Here is a 20541-nt window from a genome sequence, read left to right as displayed (position 1 = left end):
TAGTTGCCATTGAGAAGTTGGTGGTGCGTGTCTTACTGAACAACTGCAATCCATGTGGGCGAATGTAGTTCCGCTGTGCTTTTAAGATGTTGGCCTATTGACAGTGATGTTCCCATGCTCCGGCTGCCCTGGCCCTTTGGTGTAATAGAGGTCAAGGGTTTGGAAAGTTCTTTCAAAAAAGCCTTGGTGACTTGCGGCAATGCATCATGTACATGATACATACACCAACGATTCATTAAGTAAATATTTGAGGTGGCACATGCACTTACTTTATTCGGATGGTGAGGAGCTTTCTGAATACTGTTCAAGTTGCACTCACCCAGACAAGTGGTGAGTATTCTATAACATCCCAGCAGACAAGAGTCCGGAGCAGAGATATTTTTGGCAGAATAATCATTGTGACCTGCAGTTGAAGCCACATGTTATTGGGGTATTGTAGAAAATAGTAGCTTGTGTTTAAACTGAAACATCACTACAGCTTGGAAAATAAACAATATGAGACAGTAGGTCTCATGTTAGGCTTAACAAATATGAGAATTATGGATTATATGTGGTATATGCATTAATGCATAAAAGGAAACTGTGAACATATTGTGCTAGATAAACAATGTCAGCAATTAGAAATCCCAGACCTGCTGCAGCATATTAAGCTGAATCACTTATGTGCTCCATTCATGAAACCTTTGATTTAATAAAGGAGCAATCTGGGAACGTTATTGATGTGAGAATGGGGTTAAAACCATTCCAAGTGAATGAAGGACTCTTCACGTGGTCATCTGGTGAGGAACACCTTTACGTTCATTGGATTTCAACTCTATTACATGACCTACAGCAGATAGTGACCCTCGAGTTAGCAATAAGTGGGAAGTATGTTCTGCTAAGATATAAGATTGACTGAAATTGTTGGGTCAAGGTAAGGGAAGTTTGAATTTGATTCTGACCCATGCAAACTGAAAAGGCAGTTTACTTGCTAGTGGGTGCAAATAGGGGTGAAATTGTTCATGTTCAGCTATTCGCATAACTAATTTTGAAAAAGAAAACTTTGCCATTTTTTCAAAACATTGTGCAAACTTGAAAATAATGTTTCACAGTGCGAAATTTGATTCATTATTTGCAGCTGATTGCAGACCTAGTTTGCTCCAGTATTGTGATGATGCAGTGAATGGACTTCTTCTGTATTTAACACTTCTATGATGTGACAGAGTGAGAGAAGAATGAGAGAGGAGGCCAAGGGCTAGGTATCAGAGAAATGAATACAATTTTAAAAGGCTGCCCTACACACTTCCTGGCATTTGTTCCAGACTTGGCAGACAGTGGGAAATTGGTGTCCCATTGTGTGAAGAGTGTTCTGGAGGTCCTGGAATTAATATTAAATTAAAAGGTTAAACTTAAGATGATAAAGCTTGAAGAAATTCTTGATTTTAATTGCCCTTAGCCAGGCAGCCTGGAAGAATAAAAAGCAGGGATGAGTTGGGAAGAGTGGTTTGGGATCAGATGAGAAAGTCATTGCCTTGTTTGTCATGCCAGGTGAAGAAGCAACATGGGTGAGTAAAATGCATTTGTTTTAAGACCTAGCTCACATGTCTAATTGACCACTGGTCTCAAGCTTCCATCAGCTCACTATACAGGGATAAAATATTCACAATCAGAGAAACAGTGTTGAACTACTTGGAGTGCTACACAACCACATGGTACAACTTCAACTTTGGCTGAAAGCATGTATTCTCAAAACCAGGCCGGTTTGGAAAAATGTCAAGCTAAAATATGAAAAGGACTCAGTAGAGAGAAGAACAAGAATAAAGGACCACTAATGAACCCCTTTCTTTGTATTAGAATAGTCTTTCCTTCAAAGAGAACAGATGAAATATTTTTTTGGAAATGCTGCAGTAGTTACAACTGGGCAATGTGAAAGAAAACTGAGCCCCTTCAAACAAATCTACATTCAGTCTTAATGCTGGGATTTAGAGGCGTCCTGAATTAATTATTGCAGACAGGCTTTGGTGTCAAAGGTCAGATTAGAACTTTAACATCTCTTCAAAAAATGTTTATCCGAGATAACCCTGATGTTTTAACAGTACGCTGAAAATGTTTCCAGATCTGCCCCATCTCATAGCATTTGGATAAACCCTTGATGCACTTTCTCATTCAAGAAAAAAATTGCTTCCTGCAAATTAAGTATGGGATCTTGGGTCAAGTCAGCACTTCAGTGCAACAAGCTGAAAAAGCTTTTGCCTTTTCAGAATTTACTTGTAATAAATAGTCACTACATTCCAGTTTCAATCCAAATGATTTGAATGCTTTTCAGATTACTTCCTTCATTTGCATTGTATTTGGATTAAGGAAGGCACACAAAAACAAACCCAACAGACAAGCATAGCTCGTTTGTGTTCATGCTTATCTTTCAATAGTCTTTTTTAAAAAATTGTCAATGTGAAATGGTACATTTTGTAAACTGGAATACTGACCAACTGGAATACAAGGCTGATAAGGTAATTCCAGCAATTGTCCACTTTGTTGTCAGTCTTCACACTGTTTTCATTTTTCCCATTTCCCCTTTAATAGATTGAATTAATCTGGCATCAAGGCAGTTTGCTGGTTCCAAATGTTGCTTCATGTCTAGCCATGTGACATTGTTTACTTTCTGTGCAGGACTCTCATTTATTCAACATCCTTCTCTCACAGTGCTTCCATGCATGATCTGCCTGAGAACAGTGGCATGGCTTTTGTCCTCATAAGCTCCGCAGTCTGTTCAAGGTAGACCCACGAGGTTTCTGCATAAACATTTTGCAAAAGCTGAACAAATAATATCAGATCTGTAGCAATTTCCTTCCTGAACCCTTTTTTTCTCTCAAAGTTTAAAGTGTTATTGCTTTTTTCAACATACCTGATAAACTAGTTGTATATTGTTCCGAAGTGGTTTGGCACAAAACACTGATGTGATTTTATAATTATACTTCTAATGCCACCTTGGTAGAATGGTTGTTCTGGTGACCTTTGAGTCTTGGGGTATGTCAGGCGTATGAAACAAAAGAAAGTAAACAAGATAACTCTTCTCACCTCCAAAAGATCTTTATATACTAAGCTGCTATCTCAACCCATTTGCTTAATGGACTCCTGGAGGGAAATCAACTAGGAGAAAGTGAGGACTGCAGATGCTGGAGTATCAGAGCTGAAAAATGTGTTGCTGGAAAAGCGCAGCAGGTCAGGCAGCATCAAAGGAGCAGGAGAATCGACGTTTCGGGCATGATTCCTGAAGAAGGGCTTATGCCCAAAATGACGTTTTTCCTGCTCCTTTGATGCTGCCTGACATGCTGCGCTTTTCCAGCAACACATTTTTCAGCTCCTGGAGGGAAATGTAAACATTATTTGGACTTTGACAGTTTGTGACAGAAGAACATTTTATAGGTTACTTTATAAGTTACTAAACACACCTCCTATGTTCACATCCAAGTCATTTATATAAATGACAAAAGGCAGTGGACCCGGCGCTGATCCCTGTGGCACACCATTCACAATCTTCCATTATATAAAAAAAACTCTCCATCACCACCCTCTCTTTCCTATCTTCAAGCCAGTTCTGTATCCAAATTGCTAGCTCTCCCTGGATTCCATGTGATTTAACCTTGCCAGCGAACACCTCGCTGAAGCCCATATAGACAACATGCATCACTCTGCCTTCATCAATTTTCTTTGTCACTTCTTCTAAAAACTCAATCAAGTTAGTGAGACACAATTTCCCATGCACAAAATAATATTGACTTTCCAATCAGTCCTTGCCTTTCCAATTACATGGAAATCCTATCTCTCAGAATCCCGCCCCAAACCAACAACTTACCCACCACTGACATCAGACTCATGGGTTTATAGTTTCCTGGCTTTTCTTTACCACCTTTCTTAAATAATGGCACCACATTAGGCACCCTCCAGTATTGAGCACCTTGCCTGCGGCTATCCATGATCTAAATATCTCAGCAAAGGGCCCAACAATCACATTCCTAGCTTCCCACAGAGTTCTCGGGTACATATAATCAGGTCTCGGGGAGTTATCCACCTTTATATATTTTATGAAATCCAGAACCTTTGTAATAGGGACACTTTTCACTATGTATGTCTCCAAGTTCTTAGCTTCCATATTCTTCTGTATATAAAATACTGACACAAAATTCTCCTTTAGTATCTTACCCACCTCATGCGGAAAATACATGGATGGCCTTGTTGATCTTTCAGAGGCCTAATCTCTCCCTAATTACTCTTTTGCCCTTATGTATTTATAGAATCACTTTAGATTCTCCTTAACTCTCATGCCCCCTTCTTGCCATCCTCCTTTCCCTGTTGAGCATACCCCTATTGCCCTTATACTCTTCGAGGGATTCACTTGATCTCAGCTGTCTATACCTGCCATATGCTTCTTTTTACCTGGCCAGAGCCTCAATTTAGCAATCCCTACAAGTACTAGCCTTGCCCTTCATCCTAACAGGAACATATTGTCTCTGGACTCTCATTATCTCATTTTGAAGGCTTCTCACTTTCCAACTATCCCTTTACCTGCAAATAGCCTCTCCCAATCAACTTTTGAAAGTGCACGCCTAATACTGTCAAAGTTAGCCTTACTCCAGTTTAGAAACTTAAATCAGGTCTCCTATGTAGGGACCATTTTTTCCTAACCTACAATATTGCTTTAGACAGTACTACTGCCCCTAAGTTCATGGACAACTCACAAAATCACTGCAAGGACCATTACTCTGCATGAGGGGAGAATGTGACACGATATGGCCATGATTTGGAGATGCCGGTGTTGGACTGGGGTGTACAAAATTAAAAATCACACAACACCAGGTTATAGTCCAACAGGTTTAATTGGAAGCACACCAACTTTCAGAGCGCTGCTCCTTCATCAGGTGATTGTGGATGAAAGAATGGCGCTCCGAAAGCTAGTGCCCTTCCAATTAAACCTGTTGGACTATAACCTGGCTTTGTGTGATTTTAACAGGATATGGCAGATGCCTTTTTATTATAAATATATTTGGCATTGGGTTTGTGTGTAGAGTTAATGCCATTCGTCCTGCATGTTGTGGGTATGGGGTCTCCTATCCTGGATAGTAGCTGGCGAAATGTGGCCAGGATATAAGACCCCATACACACAACATGCAGGACGAATGTGATATATAACATATCATGCAGCAACTGCGAGTAACATTATATAGGACAAACAGGCAGGAAACTTGCCACCTGAATACATGATCATCAGCTTGCAACAAAAAGATATGACCAGTCCTCCCTCAGATCAATACACACTGACAATGAAGGACACTAATTCAACTGGGACACTGTTACGATACTGGGACAGGCTAAACAAAGACAAGCTCAGGAATTCCAGGAGATCTGGTATTCATCCACTGGTTCCATAAACAAACATGTTGAAATAGAACCCATCTACAGAACAGTACAGAACAAAACTGGGAGTAGAACAACCCGCCACAACAGACAGAGCCATATAAATTTGAGGCAGATCACAATGACAGTGCTTTCTCCGGAGGCCACTCAGCAATGAAGATGTCACCAGGGAGGGAGACGAAACGTTTGTAAGAAAATCACCTATCTCGGTGAACTGACCAACAACTTTAACCACAGCCCGAGCTACAGATCTTCACTGGAACATTAACCATTTCACAATAACTCTGAACACGTTGATTAAAAATAATAACCATCTAGCAGGTGGACTAGAGCCAGCTGATATTAATACCATTAGTCTCTAGACAGGAGTCCTACCATTTTGCAATGCGGACCTGGATAGAGGGTGTTGCACACCGCAGTCTCGTGTAACCACAGATGGCTGTGATTCATGGGCTCCCAACCCAGCTGTTTACTTTGTGGTGCTGTGGAGTTTGTGGACCAGGTGTATATTATTGGTTGTAGGTGGTTGTACCCCCTTTATTGGTTATTCAAAAAATCTTTCTTTGTGCTTCTAGATGAACTTCAGCCCCATACTCCTGATCTTTAGACATTTGGTGCACAGGGATTGGAGGACCTCCTTGTGCATCTGCTCCTGGGCCTGGCCAGGCTGGTTATAAACAGGTTCAAGCAATGGAGGGGGTCACGACTGCCAACTTTCTGCCCCTCTTGTGGCTATTTTTGTGCCTAGGTGTCCTTGGAGAGATTGCACATGATGCTTACCAATGCTTTTCATAGAATCCTTACAGTGTGGAAACAGGCCATTCGGCCCAACAAGTCCACACCAACCCTCCAAACAGTAACCCAACCAGACACATTCCCCTATCCTATTACACTACATTTAACCCTGATTAATACACTCGTCTATACATTCCTGAACACTACGGGCAATTTAGTGTGGCCAGTCCACCTAGCCTGGACAACTGTGGATTGTGGAAGGAAACCAGAGCTCCCGGAGGAAACCCATGCAGACACGGGGAGAATATGCAAACTCCACACTGCCAGTTGCCCGAGGCTGGAATTAAACCTGGGTCCCTGGTGATGTGAAGCAACAGTGTTAAACACTGACCCACCACAGTACTTTTAGAGAGAGGTGGGCACCACAGTGGTAAGCGTGCTCTATCTCTCCTTCCAATTCCATTTGGATGTAACCCTTTCCCATTGTCCTTACCTCTCCCTCACCTTTAGTGGTCTTCATTGTGCTAAATGGGCTTTGCACGTAAATTCATCACGCCCACTCTCTGGACCTATTGATGGAAGAACTCAACTTTTTTTCCTCAAAGAGAATCAATCTGTTCGTAGATATTATGACACACCTCTGCAGCAGATGGGACTTGAACCTATGTCTCCTGGCTCAGAGATGGGGACTCTACCACTATGCCTCAACAACCCACAAGAACTCAGCTTTTTTTATTCTTGTTTTTTATTTCAAACCTAGAAGTGCTCTTACACACAACTGAACATCTGATATCCCCCAGCAGGAAATCGCGTGTGGTATCTTTTTCACCTATTAACCATTAGCCCTGTGTTTTCAATTTACTCACTGAAGAATGACAGTTATCTATTGCATTATTGAGATTCAAATCATTGCATTTGAGGAAAATCACATCAAATTCCCCTGGTGGGCAGTGTTTACAATTTGCTCTGAGATGATATTTAACTTAGTGGTGTGATAGTTTGTATGAAAACCAAAAGAACTGAGTTTGTCCCCAGTGGGGGAGTTGGCTTCTGAACAGGGAAAGAACCCAGAAAGTAAAGATGGAAACTGATATTTGCACTAAAGAATAGATATGCAACAAAACGGTGTCAGTGTGAACTTGATGGACCAAACAGTCTGCTTCCACACTGTAAGAATTCTATGATTCTATGAAAACTTTTATGAATCTCTAAGAAACGTTCACTACCTCATTCAACATATGATATCAGTATATGAAGCAAAGTATATAGAGAAAATTTGAAGATGGGCACTGTCAAAGAGGTTATTGAAGGAAAATAAAGTCCTCAGTTGTATAGCTAGGACAATTCTGTATAAAAGCAAAACAAACTAATATTGTCATTTAGAAAGACTATAATAAGACCCCATGTAGACACTGCTTTCAGTTTTAGTCCTTCACATGGTCAATAATAAAAGGTCTGGAAAATATTCAAAGGAGATCCTCAGGATTTTCCCTAGCTTAGACACTCTTAGCTCCCAATGGGTTAGAAAACTGGATCTTTGCATTCAGGCAAAAGTTAGGGATACAGGAAGATTTAATTTGAATCAAAACTGATGGTGTCCTCAATATTAATTCAAATAGTTTGTCCTTGCTTACGGCGTGAAAGTCAAGTGAGGGTTTATGCATATAAGCTATGCAACCAGGATAGCTGACAGATTTTTTTTGCACATGTACAGAGAGTTGTTGACACATGGAACAAGTTACAGTCGTAAGTGGCTATTCACTAGAACAGTTCGAAAGGGGTTGAATGAATTTCTAGGAACAATAGTTTAGCACAGTTTTAACCTTATGAGGCAGGAATGAGTCAGTGGTCAAAGTGGATGGTGAGGATTGAAAATAGTGACTTAAGAATATATTAATTTATATTAATAAAGAAAGCATTTATTGGGAAGACAGACAATGAATTATTTGCCTCAGAATTCCCAGCCTTTAACCTGCTCTTGTAGCTACAGTATTTATAAAGCTGGTCCAGTTCAGTCCCCTCTCAATGATAGTCCCCTCTAGATATAGATTCTGGGTGATTTAGTATTGGTAATGCCTTTGAAAGCCAAGTTGTGACCGTTAGGTTCTCTCTTACTAGCAATGTTTTTTTTTGCCTAGAACTTGTGTGGTAGGAATTATTCTTACCATTTTATCATCCTAGACTGGAATGCTGTCCAGGTCTTTCTACCTTTTTGGAACAGACTACTTCAGTGGCTGAGGAATTGCTGAACTTTGTACAATCATTAACAACTTCCCCACGCCGGAGGGAAGGACATTGATGACGCAGCTCAAAATGGCGCACTACCCTGAGAAATCACTGCAGCAATTTCCTGATGCCGTGATGATTGGTCTCCTTCGGCAAAACCATCTGCACTTATACCAGGTATGATTCCAGTCAGTAAAAAGATTTTTTTTCTCTCCTGACTCGCATTGTCATCAATTTTGCTAGGACTCCTTGATGCTGCATTCAATCAAATACTTCCTTGATGTCAAGTATAGCACTTGCCATCTTGAGTTCAACCCTTTTGTCTCAGTTTGAAAGAAGGCTGTAATAAAACTCTGGGAGGACCCAAACTGAGAAATTAGTGAACAAATTATTCCTGCATAAATGCCACTTGATAGCATGATTAATGTCACTTTCCATCACTTTGATGATTAAGTGGAGGTGGTAATTAATCCAGTTGAATTCGTCCTGCTGATTCTAGACATGGCATATCTGGGCAATTTTCCATGTTGTTGGTTAGATGCTGGTGTTGCAGTGTGCAAATAGCTCAGTGCATGTCTGGATTTGAAGCACAACTCTTCAGTACTATTGCCAGGATGATGCTAGGCTCTGTAGCTTTTGCAGTGTCCAGTACCTTCAGCCATTTTTTAGTAATGTATAGAGCAATCAAAGTGGCTATAGACTGGCAATTGTAATGTTGGTATCTCAACAGGAGGCCGAAATGGATCACTCAACCAGGACTTTGGATTAAAGATTTTAGCGAATGCTTCAGCCTTGTCTTTTGCACTAATATGGAAATGTGTTGCTGGAGAAGCGCAGCAGGTCAGGCAGCATCTAGGGAACAGGAGAATCGACGTTTCGGGCATTAGCCCTTCTTCAGGAATGAATTTCTGCTTGAATTTTTGCACTAATATGCCTGGCTCCACTATCATTGACGATGTGGACATTTGTGGATGCTTCCCCTCCTGTTAGTTGATTAATTGTACACCACCATTCCCAACTGAATGTGACAGGAATACAAAACTTTGATCTGATCTGTTGTTTGCAGGATTGCTTAGCCTGCCTATTGCACAATGTTTCTGTTGTTTGTCATGCAGGTAGTCTTTCTCCAGAGTGAAACTTCAGTAGGTGTGCCTGGCACTGTTTCCGGCATGTCCTTCTGCATTCTTTATTGAGTCAAGGCTTGATGGTCATCTTGATCATGAAGATCTACAAAGCTATGTGGTTACAGTTTGTGGGTGAGTACAATGTTGCTGCTGCTGATGGCTCATAGCACCTCATAGATACCCAGTTTTGAGCTGCTAGATCTGCTCTGAATCAATCCTATTTAGCACAGTGATTGCAATACAATGGAGAGTACGCTCAATGTGAAGGTGACTTAGTGTAGTGTGTGAATACTGCCTATACTGTCATGGACAGATTTGTCTGTGACTAGTAGATTGGTGAGGACAGCTCGAGGAGACTTTTACCTCTTTGTTGGTTCCTGCAACAGTAACCTGGCATCCATGTCCTTCAGGTTCAAGCTGACTTCATCCTGATGAAGGTCTTTTGCCTGAAACGTCAATTTTCCTGCTCCTTGGATGCTGCCCGACCTGCTGTGCTTTTCCAGACTCTAACCTTGACTCTGATCTCCAGCATCTGCAGTCCTCACTTTTGCCCAGACTCTATTAGGACCAGAGTTGATGTTGAAGACTTCCAGGGGAACTCACTCACTGCCATATCATCACTATTAAAGGGACAGGACCTGCCCAGGGATGGTGATGATTGTCTGCAAAATTATTACTTGGCAAGTATGACTATATTAGACTGTAGCTTGACATATTTTTGGGACCCATCTCCCAATTCTGGCATAAGCGCCAGAAGGAGGACTTAACAGGGTTGAAGGGACCATGTGCTCTCTTGTCACTTTTGGTGTCTCGGTTTGATGCCAATTTCACTCTTTTTTGACTTTTAGAGTTATAGAATCATAGAGATGTACAGCACAGAAACAGACCCTTCGGTCCAACTTGTCCATGCTGACCAGAAACCTAACCTAATCTAGTCCCATTTGCCAGCATTTGGTCCTTATCCCTCTAAAGCCTTCCTATTCATGTACCCATCCAGATGCCTTTTAAAAGTTGTAACTGTACCAGTCTCCACCATTTCCTCTGGCAGCTCATTCCATACACACACCACCCCCTGCATGAAAAAGTTGCCCCTTAGGTCCCTTTTAAATCTTTCCCCTTTCAACTTAAACCTATGTCCTCTAGTTAAGCCTCCAACACCCTGGGAAAAGGCCTTGGGTATTCTCCCTATCCATGCCCCTCTTGATTTTATAAACTTCTATAAGGTCACCCCTCAGTCCCAGCCTATTCAGCCTCTCACCACAGCCCAAGCAGTCCAACCCTGGCATTATATGTTGCTTTTGTAGAACTGAATGGTTTGTTAGATCAGTTAGGAGTTTACATTGCAGTTGGTCTGGAGTCATATGTTGACCAGACCTAGTTAGAATTCCCTCCCACATAGGAGGGAACTCTTTCCCTAATTCCCTCAAGACAATAGTAAACAGATTTTTTTTAAAAATGACAATCAATAATAGCGTCATGGCACCATTCCTAAGATTAGCTTTCAATTCCTGATTATTTTTAATTATTGAATTAAATGAATTGAATCGAAATTCTTCCAGCTGCCCCATTCTCCCAACCACTGGATAGAGATAGACAGCAGCAATATCCAACATGAAAGTCTGAATAGTTATCTGCAGGTCCAACTCGCCACTCGTTCCTTCAGCTCTCCACCTTGGACACCAATCACCAATATCTCGGGGACACTGCTTGGGCAGTCATCACATGCATCTCCAGTCCACGGACATTGGCATTGGATTCATACTAACCTCCCTGCATCATCATTGGAACATCTCTGGTCCTAGTACACTCCAATGCTACACTTTGGTGTACATTGACACTATGCATTGTAATGTTGCCAGCAGGACACTTGAAGGTTAGGACAAACACTTTCTTCAGGGATTATATCAGAATGCACCTCATTTCTCCTTGCTTGCTATCTTAGCAACCATTCACTTTGCCCCTGCTTAAATACTCTCAGCACCTCTGCCTTTAATTGCCTTTTTATTCTTTGTCCCCTCAGCTAGAGTTAACAGGTACACAATACTTCTGGCTTGTCATGTCTATTAGCACAGACACAAAGCCAGGATCCTAGTCATAGCTGTCAGCAGTGATCAGTCAAAGTTGGACGTGTTGCTGTATATTACTGTACTGCATCAATCTCACACCTACAGAATGTGCCAGTAATTTATAAGGTAAACACCCTGTATGAGCTTCAATCAAATGGCCATTTCTTAAAATTGAATGAGTGTAGTCCTCGGTCAAGTCAAGCGAGACAGCTTTTAGTCAGGTGTCTGGTACAGTACGTCAAGGGGAGCATATACATTTAATCCAGGGATGGTCAGTCAGGGGTCTGTATCATGATAGTCTGTGGAACATACCACAGACAGCTCTGTAGGTCCAGTGAAACCAGATCGGAGAAGCCATGGTATGTCAGTCAGGGAGCTGCAGATATAAGTCATTGGCTCAGTTACTCATCAGTAGGAGTGTCCATCCAAGTCAGTCAGGGGAAGATTTACAGGCAGTTCTGGGAGTCGGCTCATTGAGGTAAAGAGGAACACCTGGGGCCACTGCTCTGCTAGGGAAGTTGGAGAGCTCAATTGTGGGGAATTGGAGACATCATGCTGGGATGCAGAAGGGCAATAACTGTGATGGTCGCACTCAACATATAAAAGGAGGAGACAGTACATTGAAGGGCAGGGGTTACTGGAGAAGGAGTGGTCAACCATGGTCACCATCACCCTGGCCTTGAAGGGGAGGCAGTGAAGCACGGTGGCGTGACTAAGCTGTAGGGCTGAAGCTGAGAGGATTATGTTGACAGATGAAATGGTAATTGAAAGAAATGTCTGGGAAAGTGTGGAAACTCAGCACTGATGATGTTGAAAGAGCATGCATGCAAGAAAAGGGAATGGATGTTTGGGGGTTCCCCTGGTTACCAGGCTGAGCCTGAAACTCATAGTATGAAGCAGAATGTGATGCCTTCTATGCTCACATGACTCCTAAGTGCACACTAGAAATGAAAGATGGCTGCGACTACAGCTAGAGTGGGCAAAGTGAGTGTTTTCTTTCTTTCTGAGCATATGAGTGCTGAGCGATGTGAGATCCTTCAAGGGCCAATTGCATTAATCGGACACTTTCACAGTATAGATGAAGACAGCTGTAATCGTAGCACCTTCCATGTGGAATGCATGCAGCGTCCAACTGTGTGGGATACGAGTTTCGGGCACTTAATCTTGACCATGTTATTGATCATTGCTCATTGAAGATAGTCATCTCTGTGAAGCAGAAATAATCTGGGGTGATCTTAAAAGTGATGCTTGAGGGCCACAATTCCCAACGGTAACCCAATACTTCCATTGGGTGCACAAGGCTACCGAGATGATTTCCTTGAAGTGTGTTTGCCAACATGCTCTAATGTATAGTGCTGCCCCCTTGACTAGTGGGGGTTGGGGGGGGGGGAGGTGGAATAGACAGACAATGAGTAATCATTCAGCACTTGCAATGTCTAACAGTACTTGTATGACATTTTGTGCTACGTACATAGGAATAAGGTCACTCTGTCAAAGGTCCATTTGCAGACATTCCATGGTCCTTCTTGTCAGAGTGCTCCATGTCCCATTCTATGGAGGACTATAGCTTGTGATGTGAAGGCTGACCTCCCATTTTACTCAGAACCTGTTCTGTTTTTGATATTCCTCACACATGGTTCATTGGGAGTATGATCAATGAATCCAACCACAGTAGGGATTATGGTCACAGCAAAACGCAGAGAAATTGAAGAACAACAGATGTGTTGGAAAGCCCAGGACCAGCAGCAGTGGATGCTGAACAGCCTAAATGCAAAGAGGTTTCAGCCAAAGGTTTCCTCAGGATGTTCAGGAGGGCCATTTGATGCCATTCCTTTAGATGAGTGAGGTGCAGTATTGCTGCAGACTGGGGAATACCCAGTACACTATTACAGACTGTGCTAGCTGCTGGTTTGGGACCTGTGACATGAAGGAGTGGGTGGCCATCCTATCCCAATGACCATCAAAGTGACCGCTGTGTTAAACTTTTGTGAGATTGGCCACTCCCAAGGATCCACTGGAGACCTGTGCAAGATCTCTCAACCCTTGACCCATGAAGGTACCAAGATTGTTATTGCTACAGTTTATGCCAGCTCACGCCGCTTCACGTCATTTCTCTGTGATTGGCTCAGTGCTGTTGCCTTTGGCGACAGTAGGCTTTGGCGACAGAGATGTGCACCCCCAAGGACACGGAACTACAGACTGTAACATGTGTGATATTGAGAATTCCATAGCGCAAGGCATCTGTGACCATTGATATCCTTTCTTAGAAGTCTGCACCAAGTACTGTGGGAGATACTACGATGCTTTGAAAACTCTTACATCCCTGCTTCGTCTCCAGAGCCGGATGCCTTGCAAGAGTGGTTACCGGGAGATAGTTGCTAACCCCGTGACCATGCCTGAGGCCTCTATTGTGCAATCCCCTGACTGAGGCTGAGTGTATACACAATGCAGCCCATTCTTTAACCAGGGCTGTTGTGGAACAGACAATAGACCTCCTGAAAATGAGTTTTTGATGCTTGTCCTTGTCAGGTAGGTGATGCCTTACAGAAGGAGTTTTCCACCTAGTCTTCACATTCTGTGATCCACGCAACTGGTTCAGGAAAAGAGGGATGTGATGGAATTTGAAGAGCTGGAGAGAATGCCAGCAATCTTCTGAATAGCAAGTGGAGGATATTGAGCAGCACAGACATCATCTTCAACATGATAAGACAGCGACAGCATTAGGTGTTGCAAACTGGTTCTAGTGGATGAGAACTGAGTGTAGTGATCACTCATTGACTGTATAACTGCTCAAAAGGCAGGCAGTTCCTGAAGCAAATGCAGCTTGAGTTTGTTTTTATTGTTTTCTGAGCTTTTGCTGTTACTGAATAAAAGTGGATGTTTTGAACATTTTTGGAGGCTTTCCAAATTGGTCCCACATTGAACAATGAGAGGATGCAGTTCTAAACTGGGCAGTGAGGAAAACGTAGCGTTCCATAGACAAAGTTCTAAGGTAGGATGAGGCCAAGGACAGGCTGTGTCGCTTGGTTTTCAAATAGCAATAGAATTATAAAATGTGCACTTGTATTTGCAATGCCAGCCGTGTCAGCGGTGCCACTGTGTGTCCTGAGGGGCATTTATTTTTGATTCTCCTCCTCAATACGTGCAAAGTGAAGGACACCTCGTGACTGGCAGTTCTTGACCAGTTGCATGGCTGAACTGCAAAGGTAATGCCAGTCCTGGCAGTGGCCATTACCACTGCCTGTGGTGAAACAGAAGATATCAGGAATATAATACATTAAATAACAGGACGTCATAGAGGCATGGTGCATCGTTAATGAGTTTTGGAAAATAGTGTGAGAGATTGCGCTCGGGCTCACGGAGAGCAAATCTAGTCAAAATTGCCACTTTGCCACTTCTGCTGTTAAAATTCAGCCCGATATTTTTAATTGGTAAATAGGTACCTATATATATATTAAGGTCTCCATGATATAAATAGTATGGTTAGCTATTGAATATTAATTTGATTGGGGAGATGGTTGTGAGGTGATCAGATTCCATTAGTTCTTGACAGTATTGTGTATGGGATAACAGCAGAGTGCAAACAATAAAATATGCTGACAACTAAGAATGCAGATTGTCCTTCATAGTCTATGTTAACAGCAAACAAAACATCCTTTCCAAAATGCAGCCTTAATCCAATCTGGAATGACCTGAAATAATTTTGCTTTCAACCCCTGGGAGTTCCCAACGGTTTTAGATGCTGACTTGGCTGTCTTACTTTAGATTTGGACACAGATGTCAGAGATAGCCTACTCATTTCCAAACACTATGTGGGAAATGTTTTTGCAGTTCTGGGACTAAATGAATCAATAATGTTTTGTTTTTCCATTCTTAACTGGGAAGAGCAATGATTGAGTATTGCCAAACCAATGATAATGTAAATGTTAGCTGTTAAAGCCTCGCTAGCTGTAGCACAAATATGAACATTGTAATGCTTTAAGATAGAATATTAAACAATTAAACTCTCCCCCTGAGGTGCTTCCTTGCATGTTTCTATAGATATGAGCACTATCAGTATTCTATGCAGATAGTGGTCATTGTATTGTACATGCTACATGTTTGTGATAAGTTTCAGGAATTAGACATCTCCATTTAATTTTTTTTTGATGAACAACCTGAATGCATAATAACGTTTTTGTACCTCTTGGTTGAAAAAGAATCAATGGAACTATCACCATTGCAATTCTTTTTATACTTCATTGTGGAAATGCTCCCATTGCTAGTGGTACCTCACCATGTACCAGGCTGCTGATACAGAATGATCTGTTTCCACGCAGATTTAGCCTAATCTACCTGACAGGAACCAAATAACTTTGAACCATAAGTCCATTTTACTTCATTGCATTTTTTTTCTCTGTGGAGACTTCTGTGAAGTGGACAAGATGCGAAACTGCCATCTATTGAGAACTCTTTTCCATTAGGTATTAAATTCAGGATTGTATGTTCTGAACATGAGAAAGAGACTATACATATGAGATATTACTTTATTACTTGAATTTTCTTGATGGTGAGGTCAGGGAGATGGTTCTTATTACATACTGTCAGGATCACGGCAAATAATCCATTTATCTGTGCATCCAGGCTTACTGACAATCCTCTGTGAAAGTTGGGGAGCTGTTGGAAGAATTTTTGAGAAAATTTGCAACTGAGTGTTTCTGATAGGAACTTTATCTTTCTCCAAAGACATTTTTTTTTGACATAACTTATGTGGAATTATACTGAAAAGCAAGCAAGAGTTCCCTCAAGCCCTGTTGTCTGATTATCTGGTCATTATCTGATTACTGTCTGTGAGAACTTGTTGTATCCAAATTGGCAATTCAGTTTGCTCCATTTCAATAGCAACAGTATCTCAAAAACACCGGCATCTCCAAATCAAAAATACTCCATTGATTGAAAACCATCTATCTGGTTGTCATAAAAAGCACTATATAAATGCAAGATTGTTTTTCTTTGCTTGTTCAAAACTACTACTTGTTTCAGAAAGTTGGTAGGTCCCACTTGAGAATTACATATGCATTTCATCTAGGTATCCTGGCATCATTAATGTGAACCTTGCTGCAATCCCTGGAAGATGAAAATATCTTTCTGAAGATGTACCATCCAGAATTGCTCACAGTACTCCTTGTATAGCTTAACTCAGGATTCTGATAACCCCCTAGATTTGTAGTCTTTTAGGTCTAAAGAATAAAATTCCATTTGCCTCCTCGATTACTTCCTGTATACCTGCAAATGACATCATGATGATTGAGGTATGTGGATCACTAAAGTTTTTTTACTACTGATAAAGTTTCTTGCTGTATTCTTTCTGGGAACAAAGTGGATGACCTTACGTTTCCCAACATCATAATCCCTTCACAACAGCTGTGTCCATTCACAGTGTTACAAGGCCACCTTGAAATTTCATGTTCCCATCTAAACTGCTTACAATTGTATGTGGCTTTCTTCTCCACCATCTAAGTTGTAAATGAATAGACTGAAAAGTTGAGACTCAAAACGTTCCTTGCAGGACATTACTTGTCACATCTTGTTAATAAGAGTATATGTCTATTATGGATGTGGGTTTGCTCGCTGAGCTGGACGGTTCATTTTCAGAAGTTTCGTCACCATATTAGGTGACATCTTCAGTGAGTCTCTGGACAAAACACTGCTGATGATTCATGCTTTCTATTTATATTTTTGGGTTTCTTTGGGTTGGTGATGTCATTTTCTGTTCTTTTTCTCAGGGGTGGTAAATGGGGTCAAAGTCAATGTGTTTGTTGAGTTCCGGTTGGAATGTCATGCTTCTAGTAATTCTCATGCGTATCTCTATTTGGCTTGTCCTAGAATGGATGTGTTGTCCCAGTCGAAGTGGTGTCCTTCCTTATCTGTATGTAAGGATACCAGTGAGAGAGGGTCATGTTGTTTTGTGGCTAGTTGATGTTCATGTATCCTGGTGGCTAGTTTTCTGCCTGTTGTCCAATGTAGTGTTTGTTCCAGTTCTTGCACGGTATTTTGTAAATGACATTAGTTTTGCTTGTTGTCTATATCGGGTCTTTCAAGCTCATTAGCTGCTGTTTTAGTGTGTCGGTGGGTTTGTGGGCTACCACGATGCCAAGAGGCCTGAGTAATCTAGCAGTCATTTCCGAGATGTCTTTGATGTACGGGATCAAATCTACATCCAGAACCTCAACCCGAGCTACAAATCTTCTCAAAACCCACTAATATGTCTATTAACCATATTCTCCACCTCTTGCTCCTCAACCAGGTCAACAATTTGCCTTTAGTTATCAGTATCTTATGAGGAATTTTATTGCATGATTTTAGGAAGCCCAAATTCATCGACATTCCCCTGTCTTCAGAAATTCAATTATATTCATCAAGCACATGCTACCTTTAACAAACTTATTCCAACTCTCTGTGATCAGCTGAAAATATTTAAGATGTTCAGTTACCTTGCTATCTAGACTTTATTAATTGCCCACAAAACAGTTACGCTAAAATGGTCTATCATGTTGTTTTCTCCCTCTCACGTTCTTAAATAGTGGTGACATGCACACATTTCCAATCTAAAGCTGTTCCCAAACTGAGATAACTTTTGAAAGTTTATGTTTAGTGCAATAGCATTGTTGCCACCTATTCCCTTTAAAACCTTGGGATGGAAATCATTTCTTCCTGGGGATTTGGCACTCCTTTGTGCCATTATTGTCTTCATTGCTGTTGTTATGTTCATGTTAAATTTGGTGAGTCCCTGACCCTGGTTCAATTTCATAGTTTCCTTGGGATGTCTGGCATGCTGACCTCTTCCTCTACTATAAATACTGACATAAAATATTTATTCAGCACGTCTACCATTTCCTTAATTTCATTGACAATATCACTGTTATCAGTTGTCTGAGGAGCCCACATTTCTCCTGGCACATATTCTTTTTTTCCTTATTGAATTTGTAGAAGGTTTGTATTGAGTTTAATATCCTTTGCACATTTCTTTTAATTTTCACTTTTTGTACCTTCTACTATTGGTTTCATCACCCTTTGCTGTTTTCTGTGTCTTCCTCATTCACCAGCATCTGTACTTTTTCTGTTTTTTTATATTTTTATTCTTTCAGTTTTATGATTTTTTTTAACCTTTTTGAATTGCTCCTGCTTGAGCGGATGTTCGTTTAATCCCTTTTTGAACACTTCCCACTGATTCATTTACAGATCTGCTCAGTTTCTTATAGATAGTATCCCATCCCACATCTGAAATTCTGGGAAGAAATTTCACATTTCTTCCTTTCAAATACTAAGTTGATCATGGTCATATTATTTTTGCTTTTGGACATTAATTTAATAGAAATTAGGCTGTTACTTCAATCCATTTATTTATTACTGAGTCTAATATGTTATTCCGCCTTGTTGCCAGTTGGAAATATTATTGTAGAAAACTATCCTGCACACATTTAAGAAGTTCACTGCTTTTGTGATTATAGTAATTCCAATGAAAATAGCCAGGTGGACCTCAGTTCTCTGATTGGTCCTGTTGATCTGGTCTAATCAGGGAGCCCTTGCTGACAGATAAGAACAGGAGTGTCAGAGGTTTTGGTCATTCTGAGAGCTGGCCCTGAGGGAGCTGGATCAGATGACAAGGTCTCTCCACATATTAATAAAGGATGGGAGTAGTGTGGTTCTGGAAAAGCACAGCAGTTTAGGCAGCATCCAAGGAGCAGTAAAATCGACGTTTCGGGCAAAAGCCCTTCATCAGGAATATAGCACTCAACTCCAGAATCTGGTTTCCAGCATCTGCAGTCATTGTTTTTACCATAAATAAAGGGTGACTTGGTGACAGGATTCCAGCCTCTGTGGAGTTATTTCACTGATCTGTTGTAGTCTCGGTGGTTTCCTGAGTTGGGTACATATATCCTTATGGGTAGCACAGTTGATTTTAGGGAGGGCTTAAGAGAAATTGTGCTGATAGATAGATTTTCTTTTCATACTATGTATTTCCATTCATTCATGTACTGCTGAGCTAGGAAAAGTTTTCACAACGTGTCGACTAAAATCCTGTAATTAATGTTTTTATCATATTGTTAAAAAATGTAGCTAAAACACTTATTTTAAAATATACCAATGAGAGAACAGCAAATGTGGAAGAAAATGCAGCTTTTGCACCCAATGAACATGTAACAAAGTGTCAAACTGTTTGACCCTATTTGAGACTTTTGGATTGTAACTTTGCTACTTGTATAGGGCAAAGTATGTGAGAATGTATCTCTCCAAAATGAGCAGAAGTAAAGGCAGACAATTGTTTTAGAAAAACACCAGTGTTGACAATGGAACTTTTCTTCTATTATTTCATGGGCTGAGGGCATCACTGATTAGGCCAGCATTCATTGTCCATCCCTAATTGCCCAGAATGCAGTTAAGAGTCAACCACATTGCTGTATCTCTGGAGTCACATGTAGGCTAGACCAGGTAAGGATGGCGGTTTGCTTCTCTAAGAGACATTAGTGAACCAGATGGATTTTTCTGACAATCGATTTGTATTCATCATTAGACCCTTAAATTCCAGACATTTTTTGAAATTGATTTGAATTCCATCTGCCATGATGGGATTCAAATTTGGGTATTTGGAACATTACTTGAATCCCTGGATTAACAGTCGAGTGATAATACCATATAGGCTGTCGCCTCCACTTGTAAACTATAAGTACATTTTATGACTGCTGTGGATATCACAGTATTTTTTCTATTATTCATACATGGGATGTGGACATTTGCTGGCTAGGCCAGAATTTATTTCCCATCCATCCCATCCATGAGACGGTAGTAGTGAGATGCCTTCTTTGTAGATTAATCCACAGGGCATTTAGAGAGTTCCAGGATTTTGACTCAGCAACAACATTGGAAATGAATACATTCATTAATCTATTGACACACACAGATGTGATGAGGGTGCCATGTTGACCTTTCCAAGCCAATAAAGTAAAGTTAGAACA

General features: G+C 41.0%; 1 long non-coding RNA gene across 2 annotated transcripts in view; it reads right to left on the bottom strand.

Annotated features, from left to right (window-relative positions):
* Positions 1-20541, bottom strand: part of LOC122557929 (uncharacterized) — a 141685-nt gene that overhangs the window by 96545 nt on the left and 24599 nt on the right. The gene's annotated exons all lie outside the window — the stretch shown is intronic.

The sequence above is a fragment of the Chiloscyllium plagiosum genome, unplaced genomic scaffold (assembly GCF_037043375.1).
Source record: "Chiloscyllium plagiosum isolate Xiang-an unplaced genomic scaffold, Cpla_swu_hap1 HiC_scaffold_18, whole genome shotgun sequence".
In the NCBI taxonomy this organism is placed as follows: Eukaryota; Metazoa; Chordata; class Chondrichthyes; order Orectolobiformes; family Hemiscylliidae; genus Chiloscyllium; species Chiloscyllium plagiosum.
This window is presented reverse-complemented; position numbering and strand designations above follow the sequence as displayed.